General features: G+C 40.7%; 1 protein-coding gene across 1 annotated transcript in view; it reads right to left on the reverse strand.

The window, feature by feature from the left end:
- Positions 1-12,305, reverse strand: part of PRRG1 (proline rich and Gla domain 1) — a 37,237-nt gene extending 24,932 nt beyond the window's left edge. Inside the window, exon 1 of the mRNA XM_074814584.1 lies at positions 12,182-12,305. The gene's annotated coding sequence lies outside the window, so the exon portion shown is untranslated. The remainder of the gene's footprint in view (positions 1-12,181) is intronic.
- Positions 12,306-23,417: the final 11,112 nt, after the last annotated feature.

A 23,417-nucleotide genomic window follows, 5' to 3' on the forward strand; every position in this document is an offset into this window, starting at 1 on the left:
CCACTTCATCTGCCAGTTGCCTTAGGACCCGCAGATGCATCTCATCAGGTCCCACGGACTTGTGCACCTTCAGGTTCAAAACCATTTAAGGAACCTGATCTTCTACAGTGGGAAGTTCCTCCTTCTCCCAGTCCCACTTTTATCTTCCGTGTCTTGCGTGGTGTGGTTGGAGCCCTTACTAGTGAAGGCCGAGGCAAAAAAGTCATTGACTACCTCAGCCTTCTCCATATCCTGGGTGACCATGTCTCCCTTTTCCTTCCAGAGAGGGTCCACATTTTCCCTAGCCTTCCTTTAATCACCGACGTACCTGTAAAGGCTTTTTTTGTTGCCCTTGATGTCCCTGGCCAGATTTAATTCTGTCAGTGCTTTGGCCTTCCTAACTTGATCCCTGGCTACTCAGACAGTTTCTCTGTACTCCTGAAGAATCTGAAGAACAAACCAGCTGTACTGAGGACCCAACGTTAATACAACACGCACATTGAGAATTTTACTTTGGGATAGCTCTAATTTGATTCCATGAGCTGAACACTGTGTGGCAGTGGGACTGCAACAGGTATGCTCTTGGAGTGTATCTTCTGGTTTATTTTCATCCAAAAGTAATGCAGTCTGAGTGCTTTGAAAGGATTGTGCAATGTAAACCAATGCACAGTAAGCAGTGATAACTGGGAGTTATGCTTCCAAAGCATACTCCTCATCTGAACCAAAATGCTACTGCAGATACAGTCAATGCATCCTGTATGACTACACTCAAAGTAGTAAGAAGCTGTGAGGAAGGAAGCTCTGGGTAAACAGCTCCTCAGCAAAGGACTAAAGGTTGTTATGGGTTGACAGTGAATGTCTGGCAAAACTTCCTGCACAGCTACAAAATTTGACAAACAAGTTGAGAAAACCAGAGGTAACGTGAGGCTCTCCCTCAAGCCAAACACCAAACAAAAAAACCCCCCAGAAACAAACAAACCTCACTACAGTAAGAGATTTCTGAAGCAGTCTATGTGCTTATCTCTTGTCTTCAAATACTGTGTTCTTACTGTGGAAATTAAATACTGCTAATACACAAGATACCTCAGGGCCCAATCTAAGAGCTAAAAACCTGAAATCCCTGAGTGTTTGCTCAGAAACATCAGAAGAAAGACACATATATAGCTAATCTGGAAACTAGGAGACAACCTAGCCACCCCTCACCTCTCCCAAAAGACTCCACAAACAAAAAAGCACACACCCAAAGAATGGAAACTTGCAATTACAGACTACAAAATTAACATCCCATTTATGATCACCATTATCAGTATTTTCAACAACTTCCTCTCCAAAATTTTACCAGCTTCTAATATAATGAAGTAACAAAGTCAATCCACAATAAGCTAGGCAAACTACATTATAAGCCTTTTGCCTCACATTTACAGGAGGCTGAAGTTTTTTAAAATACATTTTTAAAAGTTCTTTTAGTATACTAGTAAAGTGACAGCTGCTTACTGAATAGTGATCATGTATTTTTTTAAATTTATAGTAAGATAAAAAAATCAATGGACCTGCTAGCTCTTTTCAAGAAAAACACACATGAATTGTATCAGAATTGCTGCACTTTTATCGCATGTTTTCACTCGCAGCCTCTCTAAATTATAAGTTTTGAACGTGCACTCATTTCATTTTCCTCCCTTATTTTGTTCCCCTGTTTTCATACAGATGGAACATTTGCATGTGCTTTGTAAATTACAAACAAGCCAACTTTCATTTTGCAGTTCAGACCATCTCCCCATACTTTACAGACACCAAACTGAGGAACGTTACTCAGCAGCTCTCAACTCCAGCTGGAAACTGGATTGTATATGTATTAAAAATTACATGCTGCTTTTATTTAAAAGAAGAAAAAAGAAAAAATCCTCTGTGTTTAAATAATGACTGTATAACAAACCACTCAGTTCAGAGAAGGCAGACATTCAGTTGATCTAATTGAAACACACAGAGTCTGTCCGGCTAAGTTTGTGTCCTGGCTATATACTTGTGACCAGAGAAGATAAACACATTACAGCTAACCATTATTTCTCACAATATGAGAAGCAGGAGGGTACCCACTGATCTAAGCTGTCATGGGTGTAAATAAATCAAAGGACCTGAATTTTCACATAGTGCCTAAGTTATGGAACTTGCTGCTGTAAGATGCTGTTTGGGACAAAAGTAGAAATAGGTTTAAAAAACAGAAAGGAAATCAATAAATGAGGAAGAGATTTGGTGATTACTATAACACAATTCTCCAGACGTATTCTCTATCCCATTAAGTTTCTAATCTACTGATAACCAGGACTTTATCAGGGAAGGCTCACTCTGTCCACGCTCTGCTCTGAGACTCTTCCCATAGCATCTTCTGCCAGCTGCTGGCAGAACACACAACACCAGGCTGATTTTTTGGCTGATCTGGTACAGCAGTTCTTTCTTATGTTCTCTAGTATGCTAAAATGGCTAACCATTTATCTTCCAACAATGCTAAAATGGCTACCATTTAGCTTCCAACAACCTGCAGATTACTAATATCTAGTTTAGCATCTTCTACAGTTTATGGCCAGACATAATTTCCCAGATGTTTCAACCAGTTGCTAAAGTTCAGGAGCCAGCTGACCTTCAGATTTTAGTATCACACAGTTTTCAAAGAAAGTATGTATTATTACATACACACAAGAGACATCACATATACCTTTTATTGGTAACTACTTGACCATGAAAGGAGGGAAGTGGTTCAGTGCCCAGTATGGGATAAGTAACCATATCCAGTGCCTCTTCAAAGTGATTTAAAATTGGATTAGGATCAGGGGAATAAATACCAGCACATAATAGAATTCGAGTTGATAGATGGCAAGTGGTCTCTTTGATGGATCCTACTCACAATCTACAATCTTTTTCATTTGGCTCTGCGTCTCCCATCTGCCCCCAAATCAACACATCAGAACATTCAGGATAAGCAGACAGTAGATTATAAGAGTGCTGTGTGCCTTTTAAAAGCATTTATGGGTCAGGTAGGGTAGAAAAAAACCAGAAAAAACTAGTACTAACTTTACTTCAGATTACACCTCTCCAGGCATGAGAGAGAAAGGCCAAGCAACGGTACCTGGGCACAGTTCATTCACAAGAATATAATTTCATTGCAGGTAGCGTTTGTTCCCTCAGAAAAGGTCACAAGATCAAAGCTAAAAATGTACTATTTTTCCTACTTTGAAACTCTTACAGATACTTTCTTCCCCAACACATCTTAAAAAGCAAAACCATGACACAAATGTCACCAATAATACCTTTATGGATTTTCCAATAACACAAACTGTCTGTACAAAATTCAGCCTCCAACTGTATCACTCTGTATCCAACATTCAAGCCTCCGCTTTTTGCAGAAAAAGAGACCTGACAATTCTGTACATTTGAAAGACTATCCTCAACTCACCCAAGTTTTTCTTGAAGTTGTTACAATACTGTGAAGGGTAAGGAGCAATAGCTATTTTAAAAAAACAGTTTCCCTCTAAGCTACCACTATTTTTCAAGCAGCTATTAAAAAAAACCCAGAAAGATTCTAGATCTCAGAATGTGCATTTCTGTAGCCAAAAGAAACCTGGATAATTTCATGTTGGCATCTTTGGTTTGCATGCAGTAATCTTATAACAAACATAAGCCTACCACTTCATGAAGTGTATTTTGCTTTTCTGTGATGAGGCAAAGGTGAAGCAAATATTCTGCTCTGTACAGATACTCCATTTAGCACTTGTTTGGTAGGGCAATGTCTTATACCTCATTTAATTTAGAAAAATTAGCCAGAAAACAATAAAAAGTAACTTCTTTGTGAAGTGCTAAACTAAGCCAGGGAAATGTGCAAACAAAGCCTTCTTGTCCAAATAGTTATGCACCGTCAGCATGTTTTAATACAAGTTTCCACCCTGCCTGTCTTCCCCTGAAGCAAGGCACATATGACAGGACTTCAGAGCATGTTTTAATGGGATTTTCCAGTCAACCAAAAATCAAATTGCATAGAAGTGATGGAAGAGTCATAAATACCTATTTCATCTTACTGAATTATGTGGTAACTAGGGAAAAGACAATGAGGCACAACTCCTTCACAGATTTTTATGAAGTTTTCTGTCACACTGGGAAACTGCATAAAGACAGTGTAGAGAAACAGAAAGGTGTACACCACCAGAATCCACAGAACAGCTGCAGTCATACTCCTCAGTAAAACGGAAAGGTAAATATCCCTACAAACCAGGAAAAAATAAAAAAAGAATTTTTAAAATACTGCTATTTCCCTCTCTCACAACACCCACGCCCATTTCCCCTCACATCAGCTTTACCTGAATTTCCAAATAAGTTAAGATGCACACATTATGACTGTCTTATTTTACTGCATTGCACTTAATTTTTCCAAGTAAGACTTGTACAAACCTACACACTCCAGTTGATTTACACATTTGGAGTATAATAAAACATGATGTTTTGGCTTCAGCCTTGAAGAGGAGTCAAGAAATTTCTCCTCCCTTCCTACCACTGCTAGCCACCCCCTTTACTGGGGATCAGAGCCTCTGATGTGAGCTGAAGCAATTCTGTGCTCTACACTACAGTTTCACACCTCTCCTACTGACCTCCCTCTTCTCCTCTACCCCTTTGCTCTCAAAGATGGCTGCAGAAAGGAAATATGAACTTCCTAGACTGCATCTGCCACCAAAGCCAACCTATCAGGCAACTAGTTTTGCATCCCTCCTTAGTTACCTTGTAGTCTCAATAACACAGATTACATTTGGTTTAATAAGACTGAAATCAAGTATCAATTTTTATTTTAAATGGGTATAATTCTGTAAGAACTACTAGAAAAGAAAAAATTGAAAACTTCAATGGTATTTCTTTTCAAATTGTGTTAACACATTTTTCCTATTTTGAGATTGTTTTCCTTCAGTGAAAGGGCTCTGTGTCTACCTGGAGTTTCTTCATGTCCTCTAGTCCAACAATTTTACTCCTTGTTCCTTTCCAATCAACTACTACAGAACAGTAGAAAACCTTAAATTCATGGAAGTTCTCCTAAAGAAAGCACACTAGCATAGAGAAGGGAGGCATTCTGAACATCATTAACTCGAGAAAAGACTGGAACATAAATTATTATCTATTCAAATTTGTGATTTATGAAGAAATAAATACCACAGTAAAGCTTTAAGTCACAGCTTATAACTGATCAACCACACAGCATAAATCCATAGGAAACGAAGCTGCGTGAGTTCCAGCAGTCACAAAACTACCAGTATCAGGGCATACTTACGAAGAGTTTTCCACACTTTCCAGCACTGTGAAAACAACAGAACAGCTCTCAAAACTAAAACAGTAAGTCTGCCAATGTTCTTCTACTCCTTATGAAGTGATTCAGTACAATACCCATTCTGACTGCTAGTAGAAAGCACAAAAAAGTACATAAGAGAAAGAGTTCTGAAGGATTTTAGCTTTAGAAATAATTTTTAAAAGATTTAAGGAAAAAAAAATTTTACACATATTCAAGTTCCTAACACTGACATGCCAAATTAATGTATCGAATTTGTGTGCAATTAACCGTATTTGAAGATATGATTTATCATAGGTGTGTCAAAAGCATACACAGAATTAAAATAAAGTTAATTCTTGAAAATTTCATTCACAACTGAAAGATCCTCTACAGGCTCTAACATGTCCAACATTTGTTCTTGGAAGATTTAAAGGGTGTTCCCTTCCCACACCTCAGAAGCTGTATACCTCCTCCAGCATCTAGAGAATATGAAGGAGGAGAGGAGTCTTCTAATGCAAACACATCACCGCTATTTTAAAAATCTGGTAATTCTGTTGTAGTTATTTACATATGTAATATACTGCAGATTGGAGAACCTTCCTAGGCATGTTGCCCACCAGCAGCTGCATCTCCACCTTTTGTATTTCTGTCGTAGGTCACTTCACCCACACAAAAAATTCACAGAACCACAGAGCAGCCCAGGTTGGGAACCTCAACTTTTTCATGAAAAAATTCACAGAACCATAGAGCAGTCCAGGAACCTCAAAAGATTGGCTGGTCCAACCTTTCATGGGAAAGGGGGCTTAGATGAGGTTATCTAGCACCCTGTCCAATTGCATCTTGAAAACCTCCTGTGATGGGGACTTCACCATGTCCTCAGGGAGATTTTTCCAGTGAATGATTGTTCTTACTGTAAAAAATTTCTTTCTTATATTGAGATTAAAACTTTGATCAAACTTTGCCAAGAGTTCCTAAAGAACGCCCATAGTGAAAGTACTTTAATACTTCAGTTTTTCTGAGAGAACTGCAGATCTGATGAGCCTGTAGTTGGGCACTTTACAGTTCATCATAAGAGGCCTTTCCACAAAAGATGAGTTTGTTCACCTTTCTTCTCACTTTCTGAGTTTAACCCCAAGATCTGTTCACCAGGTTCTTCACCTTCTTGAAGGACTTCCTTGTACCTTCCCCCTTGAGCAGTTTGCTGCTGTTCTTCAAAGATGTCAGCAGAGAAAGATACTGATACACAGCTGCTTCACTGATAGTTTTGGAGTCAGCACTTAAATCAACCCCAGCTAAAGCGGCTGTCATCCCCTCCCACAGCCACATAGTTCCACTCCCTCGCTTGAGTCAATACAATGGCCAGCTGGTAGCCCCCAAGGCCAGCCAGAGGTAGCCTGGTGGAAAGGGGGGGTGTGGGGTGTGTGTTTGTTTTAGTTTGACTGGTTTCATTTTAAAACAAATCAGCTCTCCAGTTCAGTTGACTGCACAGCATTAAGAGTGCTAGTGCCAGCATAACGGAAGCAGTCAAAACGCAAAACCTAGCAAAGATGGAGGGGAAAAGCAAGAACTCTTGTTTTCACGCAGCAGGACAAGCTTAGATCAGTTAAGCTGCTTACAAAGCCACACACTCAGTTTTCCAGACTAAGCCATGCCTTTATTTTGCTGCTGCCCACAGCCCTGATAATCAACAGCAGCAAACACAGAATAGTACAGTGAGTCTGTTTCATTTCTGATACTCAGAACTGCTCAGCAGTACTGAAATAAAATGTCATGGACTGTGCTAATTTCAGCTGCCACAGGGGAAATCCATAGGAAGACAGGCAAGAGAGTTAGCTAATAATTCTGCTGGTGAGACCTCATTCAATCCTTCCCCACAGCCATGAGAATTAAGACTAGGAACAGAAAATGAACAGAAAGTTGCTTCTCCTCCCAGCTTTATTTAGCAAATAGCTTGAAGAGTAATACTCTGCAAATAAAAGCTGAAGAATACACACAAGGTCAGCAAACAGCACACTGATAAACCTGGAGGTACAGGCAGCTGCAAGAGTTCACATCTGATAAAGCCACTATTTCTGAGTTTTCCTGGTAGCACTCCCATAAACTCACACTAGTGAGCTAACAAATTCACACTTTTTGAGCCAAAAAGGAATCATTCTTCAGTACTGAGTAGTAGACATTTAGAGATAAAGTTGATTACAATAAATATTACAGTTTAGACTATTAAACAGTTAATTTAGCTATAGGGATTTAATAAGGAATTGCTGTAAAGTGAATCTTAAAACCAGTCCATGGCATTCATTCTTATACTACAGGAAAACAAAGAGCTCAGCAAAACAGGAACATCCAGAATTACAATAGGGTATAACATCTTGGCGTAAACAAAAAAAAAAATCTCACCTATCCTAGGATTCTGGCAAAGATAGAAGTTCTGCAGTTTCAGACAAAAAAATGAATGTTTCACCAGGATTAAGAAGTTTTATCTACAATAAACTATTCCAATACTACCTTTCACACAGTGTCTCCCTGGATTTTACTATCACTTAATCTGACCACTGCTGGAGTAATATTGGTGCAGACTGACCACTACATTAAAAAAACTGAAAGCATGTTGAGTGGGTGATCTTAAAACATATGATGCCAACTTTCAAAAGTCATTTCAGAAGAGACTTGAAAAGGTTGATTCAAATGCTTTAGAAGAACCACTCCACTGAGCGGGTACACGACACAAGTAATGCAAAAAATGCAAGTGATCTTTGAAGATGCAATTGCAGGATAGTCTGTCTCTCCCCCATGTAAAGACATCTACTCTCAAAAAAAAAAAAAAAAATTTTACGCAAAGCAGCTTTCTTAGTTTGAAAACAGGCAACAATTCTTGTGGTACTATATTGCCCAGGAGTCTTAGGCCTGGATGCTATCTCCAATACGTTGGGCTGTGCAAACATGTTTCTTGTCTGATTTTACAAGTGCATTTCTGAACAGATGCTTAACTTTTATCCAAAGTTAAAGATATTTTAGATAACGATCATCTATCATTAAAAATAAGCGATAGCCTGAGATATGCATAAAACAGCTTTCAAATATGCTTCTGTAGCAAGCCAAAATACATGGTGTGATTTTAGGTGGTTAGTATGTAATTTAACTTCCAGTATGAAGACAGGCTTTGCTTTTGAAATGCGACTATTTTAATAATGGTATTCAGCAACCTTGATTAAAACACAGATGACTTGATAATCAGTAACATCAAAGCTGTTGGCAACAAGAAAATGGGCTAAGTGTATTTCAGACCTCACAAATGTATATAAAATTTTACTTAACAAGAATCAGCAAACAAAGCAAAGGTAAACAAGGAAAGGGCTGGGTATTGTCAAATTAGATTTTGAAAGGTCAAATAGTTACCAACATCTGAACTCAAACAAAAATAGCTGGCAGGAGCCCAGATATTAAACATTAGGTCATTCAATCTACTCCCTTGCCAGTTCTGTACTGCTCTCTACTGCACATTGCAAGTGCTTCTGATTACAATGTGGAAGAGAAGAGGAAGCAAGGGATGGGGGGAAGAACATAGATTGTCTTTGGAGGCTGAAGCAAGAAAAACATTAAAGAAACATGAGCCAGAGAAAGACAGCATCCTGGAAACACAGCTGATCGGACTTAAAGAAAGAGCAAGAGGAAAAACAGCAGACAAGTTCAGAATTGTGCTGAGAAACTGAACGTAAAAGCTCTTAACAGGATGGTGCAAGAAAATAAAATTCTTGCCTACAGGAACCTGGTGTCATTTGTTGAGTAAATGGAAACAAATGAAGCATATAAGATTTATGGGATTAATGAAAGAGGAAAGTGGAGGGGCAAAATGGCTTAGATTTTTCCCAGCACTCATACTGACAGGATGTGGTTCCAACCACATCTTTTGTTCCCCTGCCCATCCAGCTGTTTATAAGAGCCAGGTAAGAGTCAAAATTAAATCAGATACTTCTTTTTTTTTTCCAACCCAATTAATTCTGTGATCCGCCTCATCAGATAGATATGGAAACAGCTAACGCTATCACGAGTGAGGGAGGTCACAGAGGTACACAGAACAAAATGATGGAAAGAGGATCACAGGAAAAGGGAGCTGTTTAAAATAACACAGTAAACAGAAATGGTTCACAGTACTGTGGTCTAAAATAAATTATCACTGTCCTGAAGTATATTTTATGCCTGCTTCTGCCACAGAATTCATTCATGACTCTACATAAATTACTTAAAAATGCTGTTTCAATGTGGACAATAACTACATGTATTTTATTTTAGGGGCGCCTCTCCCAAGATCTGAGTACTTGATTTGCAAAAGCAGCATAGGCTTAGACCAGATATTCAATTTACTTGTACCTGTGCACTTAATAGAAACCAGGACACTGAACTCAATATCCTGAAAAAAACCCAGATCCTATCTGGACCAGATTTGATCTCCATTTTTCACGTGGAGTGGGAGGATGATTATTTCCTTGTCTTAGGAGAGTTTTGTCAATTAAGGGGGGGTATTTGTCATGTACTGAGCTATTACAGTGAAAAGCACAATAGAAGACACAAGGAAAATTTTAATTCCAGTAAAAGCAGAATTTGAACACAGATTTGAGTCACATTCAGAAAATAAGTCTTACAACCAAAGTAATGAGGATAAGACCAAAATACTCCATCCCTTTAATACCTTGAGTATAACAGGATTTTTTATGCAACAAACAGTATGTTATTACTTAACAGAAAACCCTAGCTCAATCTAGATGTACGAAGAGGCTGAATTAAAGCTAACTAAAAAACTTCAGTTCTCCTTCATTTGTGAGTGCTTCTGGAAATTACAATATTAGTGTAATTACTCTGTAACTAGCCACTTCTAACAAAAGAAAACTGATGCCACTGTGTTATAACCTCAACACCTATACGTGTTATAACCAGATGCAATGTTTTACTGTTTTGAGCCAACATGTTATCTTGCAGCATTAGTTGGATGCAAATTTCTGGATGAACTTGTGTGAGAGACAGATAATCCACATTTTGCCTGAGGACTTCCTGATGTTTGCTAATTCCAAGAAACTGGGAGATACTCAGGAATGCCAGGCTCTATCCTAATCTGTTCTGGAAAATAAAGTTTTCTTGTCTAAAAGAGGCTGAAGTAAGATGGATGAACAGATGAGTAAAAAGTCTCACTCCTCTGTTTCCATGCAGTACTCTCACACAGAAGTTCCCCATTCCCTCTTCTCTGGCTTCTAATCTCACTACCCTGTCCAGCAAGAACTACTCTTGCAAACTCACCCTTACTAGGTATCTACTCAGACTGCTAGTCACCTCTCGCACTTGTAAACCTCCCCCACAACTGCTTTATCAATGGCACCCCCTCTGTTCAACACAAGACCCAGAATGCGCAACACTGCAGTTGCACAATTCCTTTACACAGGTGTGTGCGTGTCTACGTGTATACATACAAATATATACATAAAAACCCCAGTGCTTTTACCTACATACCTATTCATTTATATACAAAACCATGAACTCTTTCCCTCCTCATCCCTGGAGCTAGCATAAGCATCCCTATGGCAGTGCAGAGAACCAGACATGAGTACTAACTAGTTTAATCAGAAAAAATGTTTAAAAGTTAGTGTGAATCTGTGGGTAAAGCTCCATGTCACTTCACCCCACTGCTGTATAAACAGTGGTGCCAACACACGGAGAAGATGGTACAGAAGGTGGCAACGAGCAGCAAGGCTGCAGAAAACGCACAACTGTAGTTTTTTTTCAGTGACAGCACCTGCCTATAGTAACAAAGTTAAGGTGTTGATTTTCATCTAGAACACCAACATCTGCATAACTGTCCCTCTTCTCTCCCCAAACTTATCTGTGACAAAGGGATTATGAAAACTTGAGATTCTTTCAAATGCTGTAATTTGCTCATAGTCTTCCCTTTAGTCCCCGGCTCCATTCCTCTCCGTTTTGTTCCCAATAAACCTAATCACTCTTTCACCCCTCAACCAATGCAGCATTCAATCCCAGTTTCCACTGTGCTGACACTGAGGCTCCCTGTGCCCCTCCTGTTTCCTGTGGATATGAATAAATTGTTCCCTTGCCAGTGCTGGGCCTTAGAGAGGTCCATCAGACCCCCGGAGAATCAGGCTCATAGCCTCAATACACCAACCCGTACTCAGCATCCCAAAGCTTCAGCTGCAGTGAATGCCCTGGCTACTGCAGATCTAATACAGATGGAGTCTCTGGGTGACCCTGCCAAAAGGGAGAAAAGTTTTCACAGGAATATGAAAGCTTCAGATGGTTGTGGTTTTATTTTGTGGTTTTGTTTTAGTGGTGGCGTTTTTTAAAACTTAAGAGAAAAATTGATTAGCTGCCTATTTTGGAGACAACCATTAACCTCTTTCAAAAAAGAAAGTCCGCAGGATTTTTCCTTTGTTAAATACAGCCAAAACATCTTCGTCCCTGGCTTAACTGGAAACGGCCACGAACCCCCTGAGAGAAGTTTTCCGGGCGGCTCCGCCAGCGCCAGCAGCCACCGGAGCCCGGCAAGGGGAGGAGGGCGGCCGGGTACATTTCACCCTTTCCCCGCCTCGGCGGGCCGTCCCGCCGGGACCCGCCGCCCCGGGACCCCCGCCCCACGCACAGCCACCAGGCAGCGCCAAGCGCGCCGCGCCCCGCCCGCTCACCCCCGGCGGCCCCGCTGCGGGCAGCCCCTTCCCCTCCCCGGGACACCCCACCGAGCCCTGCCCCGCGCGGGGGGCGGCAGCACCTGTGTCTGGGGGTGCCCCCACAGGTAGGCGAGGGGGCGCCGCCTGCCAGCCCCCACCCTCCCCCACGGCGCGGCTGCCCGCTCCGCTCCCGGGACACCCCGGCCCAGCCCCGCTGTCCGGCACCGGCCGCACTCACCGCCGCGGCCGCCGCCCGAGGCGAGGATCCGCCGGCAGACGCTGTGCGGGCGGCGGAAGTGGCCCCGCGCTGCCGCCGCCCCGCGCGCTGCCCGCGAACTCCCCGGTGCGTGCCCGGCGAAGCAGGCGACGCCACCGCGCATGCGCCGCGGATTGCTCCCCGTGCCGGCCGCCAGGGGCCGTGGGGCGGGGCGAGCTTCGCGCGACCGCCCGCGGCCCCGCCGCGCCGTGCTCTCAGCCGAGACCGTCTTCTGAGCCGGCTTGGGGGTCAGCGGCCCCTCTCCGGCGCAGGGTGATCGCTGCCGCTGCCCCCCTTGGGCCCCCCCCCCTCGGCCATCGCCCCGGGCCCAGCAGACCCCGTGGACGATCGGAAGCGCGGGCGCGGCGGCAGTTCCCTCAGCGCTGCCCGGGCGCGCTAAAGTTTATATCGGTTTGTCTGTGTAGATAGACGCAGACTTTCCTTGTGGTAGGGAAGTCACTTCCCCCCCCGGCAACTGTGCTCTTTGATGGAGAGCTAAAAAGGACGTGAAATACGAGGATTTTCCCTTTCCCCGTGTTCGCAAGTGTGGCTGCGTGGGGCGGTGGGTCATGTTTCCTGGAGGTCCGAGCCTTTGGGTGTGCTTGGATCTCACCCCCTGTTAGATGCATTTCGGGAACCCTAAAACCCTAATGTTCCACGTTAAAAATTAAGGGTAGGTTGGGGTTTTTTTTGTGCTGCCCAGAATTGGTACTAAATAACCTCTAGTCCTTCATCTGAAACCAATGGATTTGTTAGCTTAATTTTTTTTTGTTTGTGACTAGTACCTTCATTTTTGGCCCTATGATTTTTAATGGATGGGTATGTAAAGAGGATAAAGCTGCTCAGAAAATTCACAGTGAATTAATAATCCCTACCTGACTTCAAAGGTGCTGTTGGCAGTGGTGCAGTGGCCTGGTTATAAATGATTTAGGAACTATTCACAAAAATAACAGCTTGGCTTGCCAGAAGAGAGATTGAGGTCTAAATGGTGTGGAGCATAAAATGCCATTTATTCCATGAAAATGGAAGTGAAGCTCTCTGTGAATATGCAGTGGTTTTTTTAAGTTTACATTGCTGCTGCCTTCATATTCAATGCTCTGCAGCTTCAATTTTTAGTGGATTACTATGCTGTATACCAGTACTTTTTACCTTTAATTTTATATTGCCAGACAACTGACAATCAGCACAAAAATGAGTGAGGTAATTGTACAGTCACAGAGACGTTTAGAGAACAGAAAGATGAGACACAGTTTGCAATAGTTCAGACATGTCTCAGCTTCTTTAATGGATCTTGACCTATAATTAAAAGTTAATGCTTTCATATATGTCAACTGAGACCTGACACTGAGGCCATCAGGATTTAAACAAAAAAAACTACATTAATATGTTTGACAGTAATTTGACAGAATTACCTAGAAATTTCAATCCCTTGAATCAATAGGAGACAAAATGCCTCTGCTCTTTGAAAGTTTGCTGAGGCCCTGACAACAAATGGACATCAGTAGGTCCTGTATAAATTTCATATGTAGCTGAATGAATCAAGGTTAAGGAGAGGGAAGAAGATAAGGTAGTTGATAGTCATTAATATTAGTATCATATATAATACACCTTTCTTAGTTCACAGTTGTCTCAGTTTCCAAGTCTTTAATACCCTCCATGGTGTCTTGTATGAGCTCTTCTAAACAAAACAGACTTCACTCCACAGAAGACAGTCTTTCCGGTGTTGTTGAACTGATAGTCAAAACTACTCCACAGAAATAATCCCAGTTGGATATTAAAAAGTATTTCAATAAAGCCCGCAGTCTTACCAATTCATTCATATCTGTGAAGGGCAAAATCTGTATCAAAAAAAGAATGGTTCAGCTAAACAGAAAATTTAACATTGTCAACTTAATCAGTTTTACATTTATTTGTTTAAAGCATTGATTTTTATAAACTCAAGATTCAAAATTCAAATTTGAGAGGAGGAAAGGGGCTTTGAAAATTATAAAATTGTATTATGGTTTCTACAATATGACACCATTAGCAGTGTAATATGTACTCATAGTTGAAAGGCTGAGAAGTCAGAGAGACACACTGTACAAGCAAAGACTGTGTATAGAGAAGAAAAAAAGAATGTCCCAAATAATTTTCATGTTTGATTTTGTATTACATTTGTCACAGTAAGATGTATGTTTAGTGAATGTGGATTCTTACATGCTTATGATGGTTTTTTACCTTTTCCACATGGAAAAGTTGTAAACCCGTTTGATCTTTTGAGAATTATCACCTTTGTAAGTGACATATACTTTCAGCAATTTGCAGAGACAAAATAGGTTATTCCTGGGTCATTTCTAAACTCCAGCAATCCCTGGTTCCAAAAATTACCTCGAGGTGTGAGCAATTTTCATAAATTGCAGCAATCATCAGGCATCTTAGTTTATCCTGAACACTAATTTACACTGAGATGGTTTCATTGCTGGAAGAACATAAAATTGTTTTAAAGTTACACTTAAGTTGTTTCAGTTGCCCCTTGTCTGCAGCCAAAGCAGTAAAATGTTTGCCAAGAGAACAGTGACATGTTAAGGAGTACCCAAGTTGCATGATAAAAACTATATTATTTTCAAATGCTGGGAGTTGTTTGATATTTCAAGGATTGATTAAGTTTTGCTGATAGCAATTCAAAAGTGAAGATGAAAATATGAAATTTTATATGCAGTGTTGACAGACTTTTAGCTCAATTTCTCTTTCCAAAAGAAAAGTTTCCATTTTTGCATCCAATAGCAGTTGCATCTGTGAGAAAAACACTGTTATTGTTTATGTTGGTAATACTTCCTAGGACTAGAAAAGCATCTTCAGTGCTATGAAGAAGGAATTCAGAGAAGACGCAAATACTTTTAGAACAAAAGGTACATTTTAAATTACGGTATTGTAATTGCTTTTGAAATACAGATAACTTTATATTCTATTTACAGTTTGGTCTGAATCATCAGAATGTCTTTTTTGAATTGTAGACACATAATTCACTAATCTAATGATTTATTTATTTTCTAAAATGAAACTGTGTTTTGTAATTCAATATAGAGATACCAATTAGGCTTAAACACAATAAAAATAAAAGACAGGGCATTTTATGACTCAGCTGCAACTTTAAAAATATTTTAGTAAATAAATGATGGGAAAGGTACAAATTTTAGAAACTCTATCTTAGACTAGAATATTCTTCAGAATAATGGCCTCAAGTTTGTACCAAAATAATATCACTTGAAATCTCCATGGCATGAACAAAAAATAGTGGCAAGATCCATTAGGTTGCTTGAGAGAGTAAGATGCCTTCCTCTAGATTGTCTCATCTGACCTTTTGCATTTTCTTGTAGGTGATGTGGACCAATTTTCATGTAAAAGGCTGAATTTCTCTTCCTGCCTGCTACAGCCTAATGCAGGTACTGTTGTCCCTGCTGGTAAGTGAGAGGTGGAATATCTAGTTGGCTCATTCTGTCCCTCTCACAAGACAGCAGCAGAGGCAGTCCATTCTCCTCATCTTAGCCTCTTCCCTTCTACTGTGTGAAGCAGCAGCAGCTGTTCTGGGCCCTCCTTCCTGTCCTTTCCCCATAGTTGGCTGTAACCTGGAAATTGTTTGGCAAATTACCACAGTTGTTAGAGAGAATGAAAGGGGGAGAGCCACTGCTCATGCAGAGGTGTGGCCATAGACTGCTGTAGCATTTGGAGTTCAGGACGTGTGTATGACTGAGTCACAAAAGTTGGATTTGATTCCTAATCCCAATACTGCCAAGGTTGGCCCATTCTGAATCTAGGGCTTAACATTTTCTTCAGTGTCTTGACACCTGATTCTGATGCTGTGATGCCTAATGATGAAGCACTTTCCAGGGGTCCCCATTCTCTGTTATTCACATCAGCCAAGGCATCAGTCTGATTTCTTCCAGATACGTAGCAGGCAAAATGATGAGGTTAGAGGTGAGAGCTCTAGTGTCCACACACCCCCCTGAAATTTGTGGGGAACTGCCCAGCTCTTCCATGCACCTCTGACATCCCCTCCATGAGCATCTTGCAGACCTCAGAAAACTGGAAACATGAGATGTGCACCATGTGAAGAAAAGAAGAGGAGAAGTCAAAGGCATATGTATAGGCAAGGCCTGAGAAAGAGCACCAGAGTTTTTAGCAGAAAGAGAGAGACTGTTGCCACTACCTCCTAAAATATCTGTGGGACTGTTCAGCAACTTATGTGGAAGTTCAGATTCATTAGGAGGCAGGTGAATGTGGAAGAAAGTACAGCTCTTGTGGTGGAAAGCTGTTTGAAATGTAGAAGACAGCAAAAAGTAGATTTGGTGAGTCTATCAAAGGCAGCTAATCAGGATAGGCAAAAAGAGACACAAAATCAGCTCAGAAACTCTGTTGTGGAGGAAGGAGAAGCTTTGACAATTGCTGAATTCACCCTTAAGGAATGAAGGAAACTCCCAGCCAGGTACAAGCTATGTGGGCATCTGGAATTCAGCAGTCTCCCTGCAGTTTCGCTGGACAATGAAGATAGGCACACACCATTGCAGGTTAGGTCTCCAAGAGTCATGAATTTGCATCTGCCTTTCTTTGGAAGGCAGGGAGTTTTTCTGTAATAATTTACAAATGCTTGCCACAGGTTGTTTAAATATGTAGTATTTGACCATATATCTATTTAATAGCAGGTGGTTGGGAAATAACCAGGAAAGGCAATAGATGAAAAATTTATTTATAAGGGCCAGGAGACAATATTTAACTTCATAATTATGCAGTACTTTCTTCCTTGATTCCAGATGCATTGCATAGTTTGTTTGTGAGGGCTTAGAGCCAAAAGCTCCAAAGGGCAATGAAAAAGTTAAAAAAGACTCTGTGAACAGAGGACAAGAAATGTCACGGCCATATTGGAAGAGAGCAGTCATTGAGCCTTGCTGAAAGGAATGGAGGCATAAAAGTAGACCAATTCTTAAGTAGAAATCATTGGGGAATCTTACAGTTATACAGACTTTCTCCTTGGAAATTAATCCATTTTTAAGGATATAGTTTAATAAAATTTAAATTGAGAGAGGTATCTCTGTTCCAAGGTGGAATTTCCAGACAGAAGGAGACCCATTAGTATGGGTAATAGATTTGCTGTGTAGATAACTTTCCTTGGATTTTTGAAAATTAATTCAAATCCCTGCTCTTCTACTTCCCATACACATTTGGGTCCCACTTCTTGGAGATGTCTCACTTTATATAAGTAATCAAGTATTCACCAGAATGACAGTAGTAAACCCACCTGAAGATCCTAACTTCCTGTTAACTGGAATGACTCAGTTTTCATGAAAAAGTCTTAAACCTCAGCTTCTTCCCAACTTTGGTTGTAATATAGAAATAATTTTGAATTTTTATGTCATAGCTGCTTTCAACTCTTAAGGTCTTTTGATTGAAATCTTAATGGTCATTTGATTTTTAAAAGATTGTCATGGGCAATTATACAATCGCTTCTAACTCCACGGTACCTTCAGGAGGTCCCACACCTAAATCCTGAAGAAAAGAGGTGCAAAAATGAGAATCCAGCCAAACCTTTCTGGGTGAAATAGTTATCATTATTGTGCAGGCCAGGAACAGGACAAGGAGTGGGAGAAACAAGGATTCCAGCTGAAGGGAGATGGAAGTCCAAAACCTATCTCAGTAAAAGAACTGACAAGACTTAAAAAAATGGAAGGAAGCAGAGTTCTTGATAGCACAATAACTGTGATACTATACTGTTTTCTAGAAAAATAGATTATAGTGTATTCCCTAAATTTAGGCACAGCGTACACATATAAAAGGACATGTACCTTACAAAGTCATCTTTTTTTTATGTGTATAATATGATACAAGTAAAGATACTTTTAAATACAGAACTTCCTTGAAAGAAGCAAGAGGGGAAAATACACAGTACCATTTACTGCCAAGAACAGTGCAGGTTTATTATAGGTGCTGTCTTTCAAACTCACATATTAAGATTTCCTGTTTATGCTGTGCGTTGTGTTTGCACAGCTCAGTTATACCTTGCACTAGAGTGTTTCTCTGGATGTCTCGTTTTCACATAAATGTAACTGGTTTATTACCTCTCTCTCATCAAACAAAGCAGACAAAGGTAAAACCAAGAGGTTTCTGAAAGTGTCATGTCAGACACAGATGCAATGTCCTCATTACCCAACATTTCCTGCTCTGTGACTTTTTCTCATCTGCTGACAAATGACAAATTTCAGCACTGAAAGGGCTCGTCTGATAACAAGAAAACAACACAGACTTTCCCTCCTCCTTTTATCCCTTCATCTTGTTTTGCCTTCTCATTTTGAAGCTTGTGATGCACAAAGAAGAAATAATCGCTGTGGGGAATGGGACAATATTTTCCAGTGTATTCAGCCATTTCTCCCTTCCAGTCCCTCTGCCTTGAGATCTTGGACTGGAGCAGCATTTGTCCCAGCCATGAAGGGCTAGATTAGCTTCTCTTTAGGGCCCATTAAAGTTGCCTCTTAATCAGGCGGGGGAGTTGGTCTGTAATGGCAGCACTGGTGAGTGATGTTCCCAAGGAGCTGAGCATGTTGCCTTGTACTGACCCCTAACCCTGCTTCTGCACTGAAGCACTGCCTTGCAAAATCTTCGCATCAGCAGACAGGCTTCACTAAGCAGTTGCTTGCTGCATTATGTGAATTTACACCACATTAATGAATTATACCCTCTTGGGCTATTTTCAAGTGCGTTTAAATATCACTGTGTAATACATTAACTCGATTCAAATATTTTAGATTTTTTAATAATCCTTTATTATTCCAGCACAGCGACATTGGAATGTTTAGTGTTCTGAATGACTGACCACTCACATCTAAATGGCTTTGTGCTTTCAGAAATTAATTTATGATTTGCTACACTCCCTTCACAAACACTGGCAGGATTTGATGTGTGTTCCAGCTGTACTATGAATTGTTTAGAAAGCACCATTTTGCATCTGTGAAGGTACTCACTTGAATCACTGTAGATGACACAAGTGTGCTATTGATCAAAGCCAAATATTACAAAGTAATTGCAAGTGTATTTCTATTCTATAACGTGCAGTAAGGAGAGCAGGCTGCATATAAGTCCTATACCATTGTTTTTGTAGTATATATTTTAGTTTGACTGGTGGTGTCCGTGTGACCTGTGAAAGTGCCATAACTATTTTTCTGATCCTGAGCATTTATATCTCTTGGAATTTCTTTTGTGGTGTTGAAACAAATAAAGGGAAAAGGAAAAAGAAACAAATAAAGGGAAATATTAAAAACACCGGGTGCTTTAACTGTGCAGTTTTTCCCTACATATTAGCAACTACAAAACCCGCAGCATTGTATGACATGAGTCTGCAAGTTAAGACAGTGGTAAACCTTGGAACCGAAGATTATGTGCCTAGATCCCTACTGGGGCAACAAAATAAGCAACTTTCTAATCAGGGCTTCTGAGTAGCTTTGTTTCTCACTGGGTAAGGGTGTGAGAATATTCAGACTAACATCCTGGAAAAAAACCAAATAGCTGACGAAATAATAACATTCTTAAAAGAGAGTCTGACAACTGTTAGGAAAATTCCAGTTCCCATGATACGTGTGGAAAGAAGTGATTTTGGATTCACACTGCTAGACTCTATCCTGCGAGTTTGGATTATATTTCTCTACTGTTAAGAAGAGAGGAAGAACAGGAAATAGGTGCGTGACTTTTCATTTTATAACACCATACAAAGCTTTTAAAAGTCCATTTGATATAAAAAATAAATAAGCAACTATGTTTAACAGGGCTGTTCTAGTAATCTTGGCATCCCTGTAACATCACAAACAACTCAGATTTCTTTTCTGTGGTTTATAGTGTCTCTCCAGAACATCTAAAGAAAATTGCATCCTTACAATGCATTTTTTTCTTAAAGTCTGTTATGCTGTTTGTAATATATATTTGATAAGCGTACAAAAAGAGCAAATATCCCAAGTATAAAATCCAACATAAATTTAAATGACTGGAAATTGACTTCTTTAACACTTTATTACTTCATGCTGTCAGAATTCCACTGAAATGATCTTATAAGATGTAGCACTATGTGCCTTCTGATTGTTAACAAAAGTTAAGGAGAATTATATTTATTCTGTACAGTCCTCCAAGTACATAAGTCTTGAATTCACCCAAAACACACTGGTGACAGAATCCTCTGTTGTGCTATAACTCTGCTAAATGAGAGACCTTATGAGAAGACCCCACTTCTTTTCTGGGCAGAATAGGTCTCTTGGGATGAGTGACTGATAGACCAGATGGATGTCCTACCATTCAGAGAGACCTTGGCAGGCTGGAGGGGTGGGCCAACTCAAGTCTCCTGAAGTTGAACAAAGGGAAGTGACAAGTCCTGCCCCTGAGGAGGAACAACACTCTACAACAAACCTCCTGGAAAGCATCTTGTCAGAAAAGGACCGAGCACTCCTGGTGAACCTTAAGCTGACCATGTCATGTGCCCTTGTGGCAAAGAAGGCCAACAGCATCCTTGGCTCATTAGGCAGAGCATCATTGGCAGGTGATGAGGTACTAGAGCATCTGTCATACGGGGAGAGGCTGAGAGAGCTGAGACTGCTCAGCCTGGAGAAGGGAACATTCAGGGAAATCTTATCCATGTGTATAAATATCTGATGGGATGTTTATCCCATAGAAGATGAAGCCAGGCTCTTCTCAGTGGTGCCCAGTGACAGGACAAGAGGCAATGCCACAAATTGAAATACAGGAAATTCCATTTAAATACAAGAAAACAGTTTTTTTTATGGTGAGGGCTGGCTAACAGTGGCACAGGCTGCCCAGCAAGGCTGTGGAGTCTTCATCCTTGGAGATACTCTGAACTTGACCGGACATGGCCTTGAGCAACCTGCTCTGAGGAGGTTTGGACTAGATCATCTCCCGTGGCACTTTCCTGCCTCAGCTGGTTTGTGTTTCTGTCTCCAGACCAGAATTCCTTGTAAATGAGGGGTTTTGCAGGGGTAAAGACTATAGCAGTGGGTCTGAAACAGAGGACTGGGCCAGGTCTTGTGTTTTGAACCAAATCGTACATGTTTTGATTAAAAGAGAAGAGAGAGGTATGAGGAACTCAGTACATGTAGAAAAGGTCTAGCTGCAATATGAGGGTGGTGGCCTGATTTACAGTACCAGGGTGCAGCAAGTGGCTGCCATCAGGTGAGGACCAGGGAGCAGTGGGTGGCAGGGGGGATAGAAAACAGGTCCAGAGGCCTTCTGGCCCAGGACAGAAGCCACCAGTGAGGCTTCCCAATGCTCTTTCTTGCCTCCCCATGGCTTTCTGTATCACCGTTATCTTAGAGCCGGCCCTTGTTCCCAGTGCAGGTGCTGCAGGGTGCTGGGGGACTCTAGGCCCTGACATCTCAATTTTGCCCACACTGGACTCACTCTCCAGTTTAAATCAAAATTTTTTTCACAGCTATCCATGGCTAACCTAACTGATTGGTTGAAAAGGAGCAATGTTAGAAAAAATGCAACTGTTAGTGTTGGGAAAGATGGCAAACAGAGGACCCCCTGGTGAAGCGCTAACTCCTTGTGTTAGTGAGTAGGCGTGTTAGTGAATGAGAGGCTTTCAGTTGACTGCACCCAAGCTTGCATAAAATCACAATGTTTGAGCTTCTGTATCAGCACTGGTGATGTAATCATTTGCTGTTGACTCTGAGGCTTATCCTTCTTAGCATTGCAAAGAGCTAGTGACTTGCATGTCTTCATTCACAATTTATTTTGAAATGTCTTAACTATTGTTTCTGGATATCCGAGGAAGTTGCGGAATGACACTGGAGGATTATTGCTGTTTGGGTAATGCTAGCTTGTTTCTACATAGCTCACAGACATATTAGGAAATAATTGATTTGTAGCAAGGAGCAGGAGCAAAAGTAGATACAAACTTCAAGCTAATTTTTGGTAAAGATGACTCACAAAAAAAGAGCTTATTACATTGTCAGATAATATCTGGAGAAATTACAGGTATGATTGAGGACAGGATTAGAATGAACCATAATCTTGATAAACTGAAAAAAGTAGAGGATGAGATTCTATAGAAACAAATGAAACGTAGTATACCTGGGCAGGAATAATCACCTGCACAAATAAGGTATGGTATATCAGTTCTTCAGAGGAGGATCTAGGGAGGGGTCATGATATGGTAGATCACAAGCTGCATGTGAGGCTAAACTGAAATTCATATTGGGACTTATAAACTGTAATAGATTGAAGGACTTAAGAAATATTTTTCCATTCTGCTGATCACTGTTAAGGCCTCTGCTGGAGTACCATAGCCAGGTTCTCAAGAAAAAAAATGTAGGACAGTTGGAGAGAGTTTAGAGATCAGTGAAGATGACCAGATGTCTAAGAAGCATGGCTTACCAGGAAAGACTAAAAGAGCTGGGATTGCTTAGTCTACAGTGGAGAAAATTAAAGGGAGACATGATGGCAGTCATGAAATATGTAGAGGCTTTTCCAAAGAAGGGAATAGTCAATTTGCCAGGTTCTTGGTGGACAGGGAGAGGAGCAAAAGACATTTATGCTAGGTATTGGGAAAGCCTTTCTCATGGTAAGCCTAACAAAACAGTGTCTTCGTTGCCTGCATAGCTCGCAGTCTCCATAATGGGTTCTTAAAAAGTAGACAGACCCATGTCAGGAATGGCAGTATCATTGATCCTGAATTGAAGCAGGAGGTTTATTCTTACTAGATGCTTTCTTGAAGTCTTTATGCTTTATGGCTTAGATAGAAGTTCTTAGAAGTTCTTAGATAGAAGTTTCTACCAATAAGCCTCAAAGCACATTTTGCAAGAGATACTATATTTAAATAATATGTTTATGAGTAAAGAATTCCATTTATTTCCAGTCGACAGGAATTTTCAGAATATTTACAACTTTAAAACCTACTGGGTTCCTATATCCTGCAAATCTCCAGTAACCCAACTGACTACCAACAGGCCTATCAACAACCTGTGATTTCAGTTGCCATGCAATAAAAACTTACTGTTGTTCCTAACCTATAGGGTTCTTTTAAGCTGGGCATTTGGCTGGCATTTGGCTGTCAAGTGCTGGTATAAGTTTTTCACATAGATCAGGATCTTAGATTACTGGGTGAGGAAATTTTGGTCCAACACATAGCCATCCTATATATCTGTCATAAGGTGGTTCCATCCCTCCCTGCCTGCAGGTCTGGTCAGAGTTG

This window comes from Strix aluco, chromosome 2, assembly GCF_031877795.1.
Source record: "Strix aluco isolate bStrAlu1 chromosome 2, bStrAlu1.hap1, whole genome shotgun sequence".
NCBI classification, from domain to species: Eukaryota; Metazoa; Chordata; class Aves; order Strigiformes; family Strigidae; genus Strix; species Strix aluco.